This window comes from Podarcis filfolensis, assembly GCF_964270895.1.
Source record: "Podarcis filfolensis genome assembly, chromosome: 6".
Classification (NCBI taxonomy): Eukaryota; Metazoa; Chordata; class Lepidosauria; order Squamata; family Lacertidae; genus Podarcis; species Podarcis filfolensis.
Window position 1 is genome coordinate 37,356,892 of NC_139609.1, and position 15,225 is coordinate 37,372,116.

Sequence of the window (15,225 nt, forward strand, 5' to 3'; positions counted from 1 at the left end):
CCAAGGGAGAGAGACGGTGGAAGAAGATTGGAAGAAATTTAAAGTTTATCTCAAGAACTGTTGCAAAATTAATGAGTGTTAAAATGTTTTGGGTCAGGTAAAACAGAATTGCGGGGACAAACAATTGGATATGAGAAAAAGGATTTAAAGGGGGGGGAAAGTGTTATAAGTTGACATTGGGGCTTGCTGGAAAACTTTAAAGTAGGGATGCAGAAAAGGGAGGTATGAGGAAGTCGATGAAAGAAGGTCTAAGAAAAAATGTGAAGAAATTATACGTGTTTATATGTTTGTTTGTTTTTGTATTGTTTTGTATTGTCTATTATTATGTGTTAAAAAACCAATAAAAATTTTATAAATATATATATATATATATACATGACAAGATTTCAGAGAAAGTGCGAGCATCTACCTGCACTAATGCTTGTATGAGAAGGGATCTATGTGTCACAAGCTTTCAGTCTCTAAGGAAGGCATTCAACATTGCACCACTATGATTGTTCCATCAACACAAGCATTTCTGCTTCCCAGACAGAACAGTCTCCTTCTGCAAGCAATTCTGGAGGTTCTTCCAACCACATAGAGCCTATTTGGGTAGGTGTGGGAGGGAGGAGTTGTGGGCGCCCCTGTTGCACTTGTGAAGTCCATGCTGGCTCCTGCTTGTTCCACTGTTTAGTTGAATCTAGCTGATCTGTCGTAACTCCGAGGAGGAGATGGACCCAATACCAACAGCGCAAGAGTTCACATTCAACCTCTCAGGTCCTGAGGGTGTACCATTTCCTAGGGACACAGGAGAATGAGCTATCAATTCCTCTGAGAGTCCTGCAGAGCTTCCATCCACAATGTCCCCACAGCCCCAAACCCTGCCACCTAGAAGTTACCAACACCTGCACCAAAGGACACTGGCCTGTGGCAGCAGTCAGAAGTGGGGCGGGGGCTTCAGTCTTAATCCTCCAGGCCAGACTATGAATCTGGTGCTGAGACAATGAGCTGTATCCAACTAAATTGTAGTCATGTTCATTGATTTCAATACGTCTCCTTTAAGCAATAATGGATATACAACCTAATCTGCTCTCAGCTGCCAGATTGCTGGCCATGGTCCTGAAATTTATGCTTCTGAACTCTGAGCCAATCCTTTTGGTTATCCAAATCCCTGACCTTAGTCTAGCATGAAGCTAGCCCAGACATTGCCTCTTGTTGGCAACGGAAATTGTTATGGTTCAGGGTAATATCTGTGCAATGCTTAAGTGGATATGTACAATCCACCTGCAATGAAAAAGAGACAAGCATACAGAGCCAGTAGACCCTCTTTGCATAGGCCTGGGTTTACATTGAAGTACCTATGTATGCTGAGGGACAGCAAACATGTTCAAAGTACACTCTTGTGACCCACTCTGTATATAACTTAATAATAATAATAATAATAATAATAATAATAATAATAATTTATTATTTATACCCCGCCCATCTGGCTGGGCCTCCCCAGCCACTCTGGGCGGCTTCCATAAAAACCAAAAATACAATAAAATATCACACGTTAAAAACTTCCCTGAACAGGGCTGCCTTAAGATGTCTTCTGAATGTCAGGTAGTTGTTTATCGCTTTGACATCTGCTGGAAGGGCGTTCCACAGGGCGGGCGCCACTACCGAGAAGGCCCTCTGCCTGGTTCCCTGTAGCTTTGCTTCTCGCAATGAGGGAACCGCCAGAAGGCCCTCGGCGCTGGACCTCAGCGTCCGGGCAGAATGATGGGGGTGGAGACGCTCCTTCAGGTATACTGGACCGAGGCCGTTTAGGGCTTTAAAGGTCAGCACCAACACTTTGAATTGTGCTCGGAAACGTACTGGGAGCCAATGTAGGTCTTTCAAGACCGGTGTTATATGGTCTCGGCGGCCGCCCCCAGTCACCAGTCTAGCTGCCGCATTCTGGGTAACTTAGTTACCCAGTCCATATATGAACCAGCCCTCCTGAGTGTTCAACGGATTAGTGCACAAATTAGGATCTTCAAAGAATTCATAGGCGGGGGAGATGAGTGAGTGGAGGTGATTTTGTGCTCTGAAGACAAATGTCCTCAGAGGCCAATTCCCCTTACATAGGATCTTTCAGAGGCAATGGAGTAATGAGCAGATACTCCTTTGTTCATCCTTGAAGCCCCAACTTCTCACTTGCAGGTTATCTTTTTGGTGGGAAATAAGTTTTCCACTTCATCGTTGAAAGCATCCTTTTGTGGGGAACCAGTGACCAGGGAGACAACTGAGAGCCATACCACCCAGCCCACAGAATCTCTCAAGAATGTCTCGTGCTCAGGACTAGCAACTGTGTGTTCCCCAGGCTGTAGGGGATTTTTTCTGGCAACATGAGAAAAATGGGCATGTCAGTATAACCCTTGTCCAGAGAAGTTTTTGGTGGTTTTGTAAAGGTGGTGGATTGTTCTGATTTCCACAACCATGCTTCTGCCACCCCCTGCAAGAATAGGCGATCTCCATCATTGGAAGAGATAGCCACATTAGTCCATGAGATGGTCAGGCTTGAGCAGCCTATACAGACCAGATAATGGGGTGATAATTGAAGCCAATGTGCTGATTTAGTGCATTTCCAAAATAATGTTTACTATGTGCAAACACTCCTTCCAGGATAAACAATACCTATTATAAGGGAGTGGAGTTTAGAGTTTAATATGTCTGAACATATTAAATAGAGCTCTTTACTATAAATTTAATGTAAGCACATAGCCATTTGCAGAATTTTGGAAGGCTGCTTTACTGCGAAGAAAGGTCTTTATTCACTATTTGCCAGTCACCTTTAAAGATGTGCATTGAGTGTAGCAGAATAATTTCGGGCTGTGATTCACAGCAAGGAAAATGATGGAGCCCAGCCAGACGTATGAACACCAGCAGCTTGCTTATAGGCCTCTGCTTTTGTCCCCCACTCTTCTCTTTTTGCCATAGTGTGAGGGAAAGTGCTGCTAGCTCAAAATGCAGGCAATGTAAATAAGAATGTAATTTCATGTATAAACAAAACTTATCAGCAGTCACCAAAACCTACTGGGGGGGACAGGAAAGTCCATCTTCATTTGGTCAGACTAATTAGAGGAATTCATGAGGACGACAATCTGGGTGACTAGCCTGAGGGTGGCTGAGCTGCTTGGATCAAACCTCACATCAGTCTGTGGCAGAAAAGGAATCCGTCTGAGGCTGTTCTTTCAGTCATACTTCCCAGATAAGGGAAAGTGCCGAGGTTCCCTACTGGTGACCTAGTTATTCCCTTGCAAATACATGGGTGGTTGTTAGTCACATGTTCATGTCTATTACTTGGCTATTTCACCACCACATTTATGAAAGGTGAACTCTGATCCCCCACAAGATTTTTTTTAAAAATCAAAATAAAAAAATCAAATGTGGATACAACCTTGCACATCCATCAATTCTGGATCCTGATTCTAGCGTTGCTGGCATGATCTACTTTGGGAATATAGGTGAGATTGAAATAAATAGGTGAGATTAAATAAATAAGTAAGCATTTTGATATCCTTTTGAAAACTCCACTGCAGCTTCTGCTGATTTTTCTGCATGCCCTCTCTCAAGCAGGAACTTTTTGTTCTTCTCATTCCTTCACCTACAAGTAGTGATGGAGCTGAAGTTCAGAACTTAAGTTTCATGATGTTGGAATTAAAGAATTCTCACTCTTCCATAAATCCTAGAGTTCTTGAACAGAGCTCTGTGTAGGCCTCTCCAATCTATTAACTGAAAAAGGCACAAAACACTTTTTGTATCACAAGCATGATGGTTGGCACCTGTCTGTCTCAGGAAACAATGGAAGAGGGCACCTTAGGGGGCAGAGTCAAACCGTTGGAGAGTTACAGCGCCTGTTTTGGCTGTAGAGACCAAGCCAGCGTAGACGTTGTTGAGACAGAAGTGCAAACACACTGGGAATGTTGGCTTGGGAAAGCACCTCTTTATTTGAGACTCTGTCCTGCCATGTGGTGCCCAAAATCTTCCTGATGCAGAGCATGTGGAAGGCAACCAGAGGCGCCGCTCCTGGTGAGTGTAAGTTGTCCATGTCTCACTACCATAAAGTAGTGTTCTCAACACACTGGCCTGGTAGACTTTCATGTTTGTATTGGTCCATAGCATCACATTCTCCCATACCCTTCTGGAGAGGTAAGCCATTGCTGTAGCTGCCATACCAATACTCTTGTCCAGTTCAGTGTTGATGGAGAGGTTGCTGGTTATGGTGGAGCCCAGGTAGACAAAATTGTCTACTACTCAAAAGAGAGAAAGAAATGTTGAATGTGTAAGTGTATGTCTAGAGACAATGGATAAAGCAAACGCCATTAGCAGTACAACTGCATATGTATTTAATGGTTATTTTAGTTTAAAGAGGGGGGAGGGAGGGAGAGAGCAGGATCTGATAATTTCCCAACATCTCTCCAAACCTCTCACTCAACAACAAGTCTACCAAGAGCAGCACAGTTCAGGCCTGCGGGGATGCAGCAATAGCACTAGAACTGTCACGATTTTTATTTATGGACAGCATTTATAGCCTACTTAATAAATAACAAAACCCTTGTCAGCAGTTTGCATAAAACAATATAAAATACTCATGAGAAAATGCCGATAAAATCAAGAGACTTTGAAAACAAGTAGACGTAATGAAATGATCAAAACATAGTTTAATCATTAGTTTTAAACAACAAATGCACATAATAAAATTGCATGTCTGAGTAGACTTGCCTAAATAAGAGTTTCCAGCAGACATAAAATGGGATTCAATGAACAACACAGAAAAGGTGCTGCTGTACTAAACCCTCAATTTCTTGCATGTGTGTAATAAATATTATATGGCACTTGCAAACCTGGCAGTTCCACAGGAAAGCAGTAGAAGAATTCTAGTGCCGTTTGTTTGTTTGTTTGTTTCCCTTATGGGACAGCAAAATGGTATCTGTGGATTGTGGCAGCATGAAAGACAAGGATTGGCAGTTTCCAGCCTTTTGTGGAATGCCCTATGTTCTATCCTTGTTGGCATTGTATATCCATGGGACATAGTGGCATTTCACTTTGGGGAGGGGGTTGATAATGGAGCCTTGGCATGCCATCTTTTACCTGCTTTTCCAAGTCACCATCTACTTGCTGGCTAGAGATGTGTGGTCCCTTCTTATTCTAGAGAGAGTTTTAGGATGCAGTCTTAACTCCTGCGGTAAATATGCAGAAGATACAGCACAAAATCCAACGCGGGCATGATAACTTAAAAACATATTATAAAGCCATCAGTCTTTACCCTTGGCAATATTCCTATAAAGTTCAACTTGCCAGATGCAGGGCACGGTAACAAAAGTACAATAAACAACCTACAGGCAACATTTGATTAAATTCATAATATTTCAAGGGAAGGGAAGAGTGAATTTCCGGCATCAAACTTTCATAAACCTTCATGCGTCTCTTTTCTCAGGGCAAGTCAAAGGCAGAGCAAGCATTGCCGAAAAAAGCAAGCTACCCTGAAGTCACCAGAAAATACATTCAAGAGAATAAAGCCAGTAAATAACTCATCCGTCACTGGGATCTTTTATTGAATCAAATTACTTTTGACATGTGGTCTGCATTATGTGAAGGTCAAGTGTTTTGTAATGAAGACAATAGAGTTATGTCTTTGAAAACACAGACTAAAGATGTGCTCCTTAGCACACTTACTTGGAGGTAAAAATCCATTGGAATCAATGAGACGGCCTTCCATCAGATGTATTTAGGATCACTGGGTAAGCGAGGAGGACAGAATCAGGCTCAGGGATTGCAGAGATTTATTTCAATGAGTGCTTTGCTGATGTCTGCAGGGGTCAGTTTGCTTCAGAAGGGGGATTGATGAGCTGAATCCCTGCAGAATGATTAACCTTCTTGGGAGTAGTAAACAAGGCTTGCGTGGAATTGTTCTGCTTCAAAAAGGTATTTGCTTTGAGACATCGATTAGCACTGCAGCTTCCATTGATCCAGGTTCAACAGCGATTCACTGAAACTGCACAACGTACCATGTGCAATAAAACCATAAAAATACAAATTAGAGAGCAGTCAATGAAATCCTCCTTAAAAGGGCAACTTTGCAGCAAGGAGATGCAGCTCTTAAAGGGAGGAAAGCTCAACTATCCTCACACATAGAATTTTAAAAAATAGATTGGATAGGGAAAACGAGGGGACAGGGGCTCTTCAGTGATTCTAATGGTCTTTGTGTCTCCTTCAATTTTATTCTCCCTGCACAACTTTGCCTGATTTGAAGTGGGGGACAGGAAAGGGCATACAAACAGGCTGGCGGGAAAAGAGCCAAATGCTTTTCACCTGTGCAAAATTGGCCACATTATTATAGAATGATGGTGAAGATGATAATGGGGGAAAGAAGCCTTTGTATAGCACTTTCATGTGTCCAAAGAACTTAGCTTGTTGCTTTTCCGTGGTGAGTCATGCCTAAAGCATTGCACACAAAAAAACAATATAACATACAATGCAAGGAATTGCAACCAAAAATCACACAAAACTACCCTATGGTAACAGACCTACCTTCCTCCTGCAGGTCTCTATCACATACATGTCCCCCAGTGGTGCTTCTGAGAGTTGGGAACTGTTTGGAGTGGTGTGGCACATGTTTTGGGAGCCTAAACCTGGAGCAAAATCCTTAGTGAAATCAGGGGAATTGTGTAAGAACACCTTTGGGCTGAAACCTATGTTTAAAAAAAAAAATGAAAAGTTGGTGCTACTGCTGGTGGTGGTGGTTAAAACACCTTCCCTCTCTGCCTCTTTCTTTAACTCTCATAATTTAAACCGATTTACGTTTTAATCTGCATTTAGATCAACAGACTAACAGCAACAGAACTAGTGCTGGTAGCATGAAGAGGAGACAGGTTTTGTAACCCAGCTACCCAAAACTGCATTCGGCACAACTGACTAGTGCGCACATAACAAGCAGGTCCAAAGGATGCCATGTCCATTTAGGGGGGGGGAGGTCAGATGGAGGTCAAAGGAGGAGCTCAAGATCAGCTGGAGATTAAATTGGGGACTTTTCCCTTTTCCCCGCAATTTCTTCCCTTTTTTCCATGGCTTTCCAGGTCCTGGAGGTTTTTCTTTTGTCCTGCCACTTTGCCCGAGGTTTACTGCTGAATTGAAACAAATGTCCATCTGCAGAAAACCTGGTGGACGTTTGTTCCAATTCAGCAGTCAAAAGCAGGTTTTCCCAGGAAAAGCAGCGGGACGAAAGAAGAACGTCTCAGTCCCGTGCCTAGAAGTCGGAAGGGCGGATGAGCCCCAAGATGCCAGAGCGGTGGGTGGCATTTGCCTGCATCTCCTATAAAACGGTTAGTTTGAAGAAGGCCAGAGCTGTCTTGAAACCTGGGCCTTGGAAACCTGTCTAGAGTAATTTGACATACAAAGGCCTGGACAAGATGATCCTTGAAGATTCACCCAGCATTGCTAGCCCAAGGACTGGGCATGCTTGAATGCCCAGTATCACTTTGTTCCGGCGCTCATTAAGGGCTCACTTCTACAATCTGTTCTCAGTACAAGGAATCACTGTTGTAATATGTCAAGTGAAACAAGAAAGTCATGTCCCTCTAGGTGTGCAAGAATGCTTTCTGCCTGCTGAACAGGAACAGCCTGAATCCCACCCACTTAGAAGTAAGGTGTAGGACCTACTGGGCAGCTAAGGGTGGGTTTTATCCAATGCTCGTCCTACTCAGAGTAGACCTACTGAAATTATAAACAGGACCAAGTTAGGGACATTTATTTCTATGGGTCTACTCTGAGTTGGAAACTTAGTTGGAGACAACGCTAAAGGATCCCGGAAGACCTGATCCCAAACTTTAAAAAAAAAAAATTAAGCGCTAGGTGTGATATGATTACTTGTCCCTGCCACCTGCCTTTAGTTTGACAGTCTAGAGCGTGGTGTTTTCAAGTAACAGATTCCATCTTACGAACATGATGTTGAATGAATTACTACACCTATTCCCATGCACCATATCCGGATGCAGCTGCCTCGTAGACGTCGCGCCCAGTGCTACCTAGGGAGTAAAGTAAATCCAATTTCTCACACTGAAGGATACTGATGATATTTCTGTTCACTCCTGAGAGGGCTTAATAGTTTCCATGCATCATTGGTACACATAGGCTATGGATCTTTCCCACTCATATCTTTGTGCAGTATATTATACGAAATGTATTCAGAAATGGCGAAATGAAAAATAGTTTTGACTGAAACAAATGATATATACGCCTGGAAAAGATCTTCTTGGGAGATGCTTAATGGTCCATATTACATTTTTTTAAAGCGTATAAACTTTTTTAAAACAAGAAAAAACTCCAAAAATATAACATGGTTTCATGACTGATTGGCATCAGGTAATTACTTTTCTGCCCTGAATTATGCAAAGTGTGCACTTGAAAGACAGGATGGGGTACTTATAACAATGCATTTGCTAGAGAAAACAGCATATAAAAAGGGATCATATAATTTTTGCTTCCAAAAATGGGTATATTAGGCAGAATTAAAAACAAGAACATGTATATTAAGAGACATTTGATTAAAATGTTGCTGAATTTTCATGAATGCTTGTGGCTGTTTGTTTCTTTTTAAATCAGAAACTGGTGTGGAAATGTGGAGGGCTGACTTTAAGACTGGGGAAAAAAGAGAGAGAAACTGAGAGTAAATGCCGGGCCAGAGGTTGGCAGCACATACAGAATAACTCACAACACAGGCGGGCATTATGTTACTGGCCATTACGTGTATAAGCAAAATTGAATAAGGCTCTTAGTCTTCCTCTTCATCTTCCTCCTCCTCTCATTCACTGGACTCTGCTGTAGATGACCTGAGGACCAATGGGGTTGACCAGTAGCCAGAACATATATGAAACATATAGTGTGTGTGTGTGTGTGTGTGTGTGTGTGTGTGTGTGTGTGTGAAGGAGCAAATGACCTATCAACTCAATCCTCTTTTTTAATATATATATAAAAAACCCAAACCCTAAATAAATAAATAAAGTGTCAGGGAGAAATGAGACTGTTGGAATACAAAAGAGGGGAAGGTGAGGGATGCTGAACACTTCTGGAATTTTCTCCATGACACAGAGCTCACCTTAAGGCTCCCTTGCTAGCCGCTGTGTGAAACTGGTTCCTGGATGGGCTGGCCTGATTCAGCGGGGCTCTTCTTAGCTGTGCCATGCTTGGGGGGTGCATCTGGTAGCAGTGCCACAGAGCAAGGCTGTGGAGAAGCTGGAAAACATTTGAAATGCTTGATTTGAGAGCTGAGCCAGCCCTGAGAGCATGCTTTTTTTAAATAATGGCCGATTGTTCTTGGAATGCACTCAGCAGTGATGCTTAGAGACCTTCCGCTGTCACTCTGCAACTGCTCTATACAGAGAATGTCTTTTCAGGCATTATCAAGCAATTATTTCTACATCTCCCTTCAGCATGCCAATTACCACTTTGCCCTTAGAAATTCAAAATGCATTTCCAAGATTCAGAATATTTACTATTACCAGCCCAGGCTACTGCAACCTAGGTGAAAAGAGGTGTCTGCTTCATTTTACTTTATACATACCAGCTTTCCGCAAATTGCTGTCCTCCAGATATTGAGAAGACCCCAGGTCCTATCGACCCCAGTCAGTGTATATTCCAGAAGAACTTTGTATTTTGAGGAATTCGTGCCACTAGGGACAATGTGCATTTCGGTGTTAAGGTATTGCAATGTCTGGCATGCAAAATCAAGACAATCGATGGCACCCATGAAGTTTCCTCAATAAAGAAAATCATGCTGGGCCTATGGAATGAGAGGCTTACACCTGTTTGATGGAAATGTTATGTAAACACTGCATAATGATTGGAGAATGTGCAGAATTACTGGTGATTCCACTCTGAAACCCTGGGGTGTAGACAGTACAGACCTAGATGGGCCAGTAGTCCACACACACCTCCCTGTGTGCTGTTTGTAGCAAACAACACTTTTAAGGGGCAAAAAGCAGTAAAGAGGTGATGATATTTAGCATGACCCCCAGTGCATGCTAAAAAGGGCATGTCCTGGATTGAGTTCTCACAACTTCAAAATATTCATGGCTTGCATGTAACTAACGTTGCATGCCGTTCAGCTCTTGGTTACTTGTTTATTTATTGGTCTGGCACAGAGCTTTAAATAGCCACTTGGCTGTGAATATGAAAAAATGCAAAGCAATGTAATACATCAATAGAAAATATAGTTTGAAGCTGGCATAAGAATAGCATCGCAGTTGCCTTGACAAAGCACTCAGCGTTTGTTACTTCCTATGCTAATTGATGATTTGGCCTCCTTCTAACTTCCTCCAGCCGATCGAGTTGGTGAAACAGAATTTCTAAGTTCCCCAGCTTATTAGCATTTTGGAATAAAGTTCAAAGTTACCCATCCAGGGCTGTGGGCCAGCATCCTGTGGCCTTCAGCTGCATGGACGCATGTGAAGCAGAGCTGGAGGAACAGCAAGCAGAGAGAGCATGAGAAAGGATGCTTTTCATCAGCAGGATGGACTTTCCCATCTTTTATATCAATCCCATTACTTACATAGGTGAACCTATGTAAGATGCTGGCTTTGGATTAATATATCTGGGGAACAAGTGTAGCAAGAATTCTTGCTTCTTCAGAAATTATTCACCTAAGTTATCGCCAAAGCCCAAACAGGGCCAATTTCAGGACCTCTATGCTTTGCCCAAATCAGTTGAAAAGATCCTTGTTTTGCCCTAGGTCTGGCTGCTCAGCACAATCTAGAGCTGTCACGCAAGGGGTAGGAAGAGGAGGAGACAGGCAGCCCCAGCCCCTTACCCTGCAGGGAGTCTGCTGTGGAAGCACATCTCAGCAGGACTGAAACATCCTCTCCTCACCAGCTGGTGTGCAGAGTATTCAATCCTGCCAGCTGCAGGGTGCTTCTTTACAAGTGCCTTCCTTCATTTTGGGGCTGGATTCCAGTTGGGTGTCCCCCAAACTGATCCAAGGCCCTAGATCAGAGGTCCAGATTAGGAGGAACTGTGCAGAGTCCTGATGTACAGCCTGACACATCCCAGTGCTTCTTTTCCAAAACTGTTCAATAAAAGTGATTCCACTTTTTATTTTTTAGGGGCAGTGACTATTGTCTTCTCTGCATTCCTTAACATTTCATTATTCTGATAGCCTCATGTTTTCTTCTAATCTAATCATCCAAGACGCCAGGGTCTCATGTAACAGCCAGTGAAATCTCGACGAAGCCTATGCACAGAGCCACAGACTCGAATTTTTCATTCCTTTCATTTTTCATTTTGCTTTTCATTTGTATACCGCCTTTCTGTATTACTATACACAAGGCAGTTTACAAGCTGAAGAAACAACAAAGTAAGACAGCAAAGATCACACATGTAATAACAATCTGATCCAATACAAAAAAAAAGTCACAATAACTTTAACCTTTCACCTTGTTCCATCTTGGTAGTTGTACTGTATGCTTGAAGTTTGCTGTGGTTGATAGCTGTGCAGGCCTATCAGGGTGCAGATTAGCACAAGCCATTGCTGTCACCGTCTCTGCTGTGCTCACATCACAGCAGCAAGTGTCACCCCTCCATAGACTGTCTGAGCGCTTCCTCCTCCCTCCTGCCTCAGACCTTATTGTGGGCTGGGAGATATGACTAATTGGTGTGAAACAGTTCTCATCTGCATACTCATCCAACTGCATGCACTGGAGCTTAGCTGCCTTGCCTTTTCTGCAGAAAGATGTGCAAGGAATCAAAGATGCAGCTTTGATTCTTCTACTCTGTATATCTCCAAGTCTAATTCTCCCATTCATGCAGCACCGTCTACAATTGCTTCTGATGAAAATTTTTGCCCCTTGCTGGATCTTCATAATACTTTGTGAGTCAATTTGGTTCTGCCCCTTGGGTGTGCTATTGAATCACATTCCTTCTCCCCGTTGTTGACGTCCTCCCGCCTCTTCCCATTTATTAACAGCAGCTTCCTTCAGTGAGTGTTTGTCATCAGCTTTTTTTCATTTCAAGCTCTCCGATTTTTCCACGCTTGTGAAGAGATTGCTGAAGTATTTGGTTTCTGATTACTCATGATTAAGCAACAGTAGGAATTGATTTGGCAATAATGGCTGAAGATGTGTTGTTCCCTCCAGGCGGGTTTCATTTTCATCTCTTTTCTCTGTACAGATTAATATTATCCTGAGACGGTTGTGAAAGTCGAGTCTTTTGAAAAACTAACTTAGCATTCACATTTCTGCTCTTTGGGGTGTAATCAGTAGCATGGGGTATATGATAGGTTGCAGTTTAACACTGTAAGCTGAACTGCAGGTACTCAGATTTACTCCAGAGTTTACTCCAAAACATTTTTCATAATGTTTCATTGTAACATAGATGGGGAGCCCTAAAGCCTTTGAGGTGTGGTCAGACTCCAACTCTCATCACCCTCAGCCAGAATGTCCAGTGATCAGGGATGATGGGAGATGGAGTCAAACAACATCTGGAGGACCACAGGTTCCCCAATCCTGGATTAATAACCTAAACAGGACCCTAATGGATTGGGCCAAAGGTGCAGTTAGTTCAGTATTCTGTTTCCTTGCCAGCCAAGCAGTGGCGTAGCGTGGGTTGTCAGAACCCGGGGCAAGGCAAGTAATTTGCACCCCTAACCCGTGGATTTGCGCCCCCTAACCCTAACCCCCAAATGTTGCGCCCGGTGCGGCCGGCCCCCCCTGCACCCTCCACGCTACGCCACTGCAGCCAAGTGCCTTCGCAAAACTCAGAAGCAGAGCCTCCCCAATTGTTTGTCGTCGTCACCTAGCATCATTTGACCAGAAAGGCCTGTCCTCTATGAATTTGTTTGTTACTAAGATATGATGCATACTTAGAACTTCCAGGCATTTCTGACAAGGATAAGGTTACTAGATATTTTTCAATGAATCCAGGGACACTTTTCAACTTCAGTAGGAATGATAGGATTTTGTCAGGGGACTGATTTGTAAATCTGGGGACCTTCCCCGGGAAATGGGGACTTCTGGTAACCTTAGACAAGGAGGATTATTATTCTTACAAAGTCACGGGGCACTTCTAGACTGGTGGGACTTCAGGTGAGATTCAATCAAATACCAGCAAATTTAGGTTGCACAAATAAAGCTGATTTGGCACTCTTGTGCAGCAGAGCCATCCCCACCACCTCCAAATTGGACGGTTTGCAGTTAGGGAAGTGATTGGGAAAGGTGAAATTACAACCGCTTGAAGCTATGTCCTAGAACCTATCCGCAAACAAATCAGGACACATGCCCAATGAACCGCCAACATCTAGCCTCCCTGCAAACTTTGTGCAAACATATCAAGAAGAATGCTCAATCAACAAGTGCCCTTAGTCACATACTATTTATTAGGCAAACTGGAGCTCTCTAAGCATTGGAGCATTAGCATTGGAATTGCTAAACATTAGCAGCTAGACTGGAGATCTCTATGGGGTGGGGGGTGGGGACATAATGTATTTTTCATTGGTGTAAAAGAGGGGGGGGGGCTTACTCCGATGAACAAATGAACCTAACAGGAATGCAGCCATGTAACTTTTTGCTCATACTGCATTCTGAAGGTATGTGATCTTCTCATAATACTCCAGAATAAAGTCTGTTGACAATACTTTTACGTATGACTCTGCTTTTATATTTCTTAGGAAAGTGTACATGCTCTCCCTGCTAACATGCATCTGTTTTTCTCATTAGTGACTTTCTGGAGGAATTTGAAAATATTCCTGTTCACCCAGGCATTTCATAGCTGAAATACACTGTTCCTGGTAACCTAGAGATCACTAGATGAGAGAATGTTTTTAAGTAATACTGTTTTTAGAATGCTTTTTTGGGGGGGGCATTTCTTTTAAAAATAGTTTTATTATGAGTGTGCTTGTAGTCGTGGGCTCCTTTGGGAGGAAGGGCAGGATAATTAATTAAGTAATTAAATGCCCAGTTTGGTTGAAGGTCAAATTTATTTGAATTCAAAACTCTGAAATGCTGAACTGAACCAGCTTAATTCTGAATAGCCTTGGAATATGGCAATGGTCAGGGACAAATGTTTAACATTTTTTCTTGCTGTTTAAACTTTAAAAAACAACAACAACACACCACTCACAGCAATGTAAGTCTTTCTCTGGACAAATTCTCACCTGCCACACTTGCAGGAATGCCTTGGGAGTGATGCCACATTACCGCGACACTCCCAAGGCATTATGGGAAGTATGGGAACCAAGGGGCAGCTCACAGCTGTCTCCACAGTTTCCTGTGGGTCATACTTCCTGGCAAGGCTCAATATAAGCAGCAACCCCCTTCCAAAACGTTATTTCACCCAGGAAAGCAGCAGAAAATGGGACCCTGTTTTTGCAATGGGACGACAGTTTCATGAGGGGAAGGGATTTCATCCCAACCTTGGCCAAGGTCTTTCCTCCCCCAAAACTCAATGTTAAAATGCAAATTATTCTGTTTGGCTATTTGAGGCTCATTTATACATTACCCTTTTATTGTGTTCAAGAAACCTGCTGCCTACATTAACCTCCAGAATAACAGATTGGGCTCCTTTCCCCAGTGGTGACCAAAGGCAACATTGCCATATTTTATTTTATTATGACATTGATATGAAATTATTATTAATAATGTCCTTTATCAATCACTTCCCACAAAGAATCCCAAAGAAATTAACAAAATATCCCACTTTTCCTCCAAGAACTCAGGGTGGAATACAAGGTTCTCCCTCTCTCCACATTCTTCTTCTTCTTCTTTGGCAATCACTCATAGCCCAGTCAGATTGTCTTCCATGAGCACAGTCTTAATGGTGTGTCCGTTGGTGACTGCGGAGGCCAATTCTGGATCCACACGTCCTTTCACAGTGGGGACATAGGTTTCCGGGCAGGAAGTAGGTTGGGCTGCAAGTTGGTGACTGGTCCAAGGTTCCCCGATGAGCTTCATGGCTGAGTGGGATTCGAACCCTGCTCTCTAATGTCCTAGTCCAACACTCTAACCACTATACCATGCTGGCTCCCTTCCAGGTACAGTCTATTCCCAGACCACCTAGCAAGAGGAGCTTATCAGCTACTACTTCTTGACCATGTCCTGGTTCTGTTTCCTTTCCTAAGCCATGGACCACATGCCCCACATAAATGAGTGGATACTTCTCCTCCTAAAAGCTTATGAAAAGCTCTTTTCAAACATCCCAAGCAAGGGGTGGCCATCCAGACGTTGTTGGACTCCA

The 15,225-nt window shown here is 43.0% G+C and overlaps 1 long non-coding RNA gene across 3 annotated transcripts in view; it reads right to left on the reverse strand.

Moving 5' to 3' along the window:
* Window positions 1-373: 373 nt before the first annotated feature.
* LOC310765765 overlaps window positions 374-15,225 on the reverse strand; it is a 37,060-nt gene continuing 22,208 nt past the window's right edge. The window contains exons 2-7 of one of the 3 annotated variants that reach the window (XR_014549787.1): window positions 9,101-9,237; window positions 7,972-8,030; window positions 6,530-6,632; window positions 5,679-6,001; window positions 4,144-4,256; window positions 374-777 (exon numbers count right to left, since the gene is read on the reverse strand). This is a non-coding gene — a long non-coding RNA (uncharacterized lncRNA). The remainder of the gene's footprint in view (window positions 778-4,143; window positions 4,257-5,678; window positions 6,002-6,529; window positions 6,633-7,971; window positions 8,031-9,100; window positions 9,238-15,225) is intronic. The other 2 variants (XR_014549786.1, XR_014549785.1) reach the window with 2 other exon arrangements.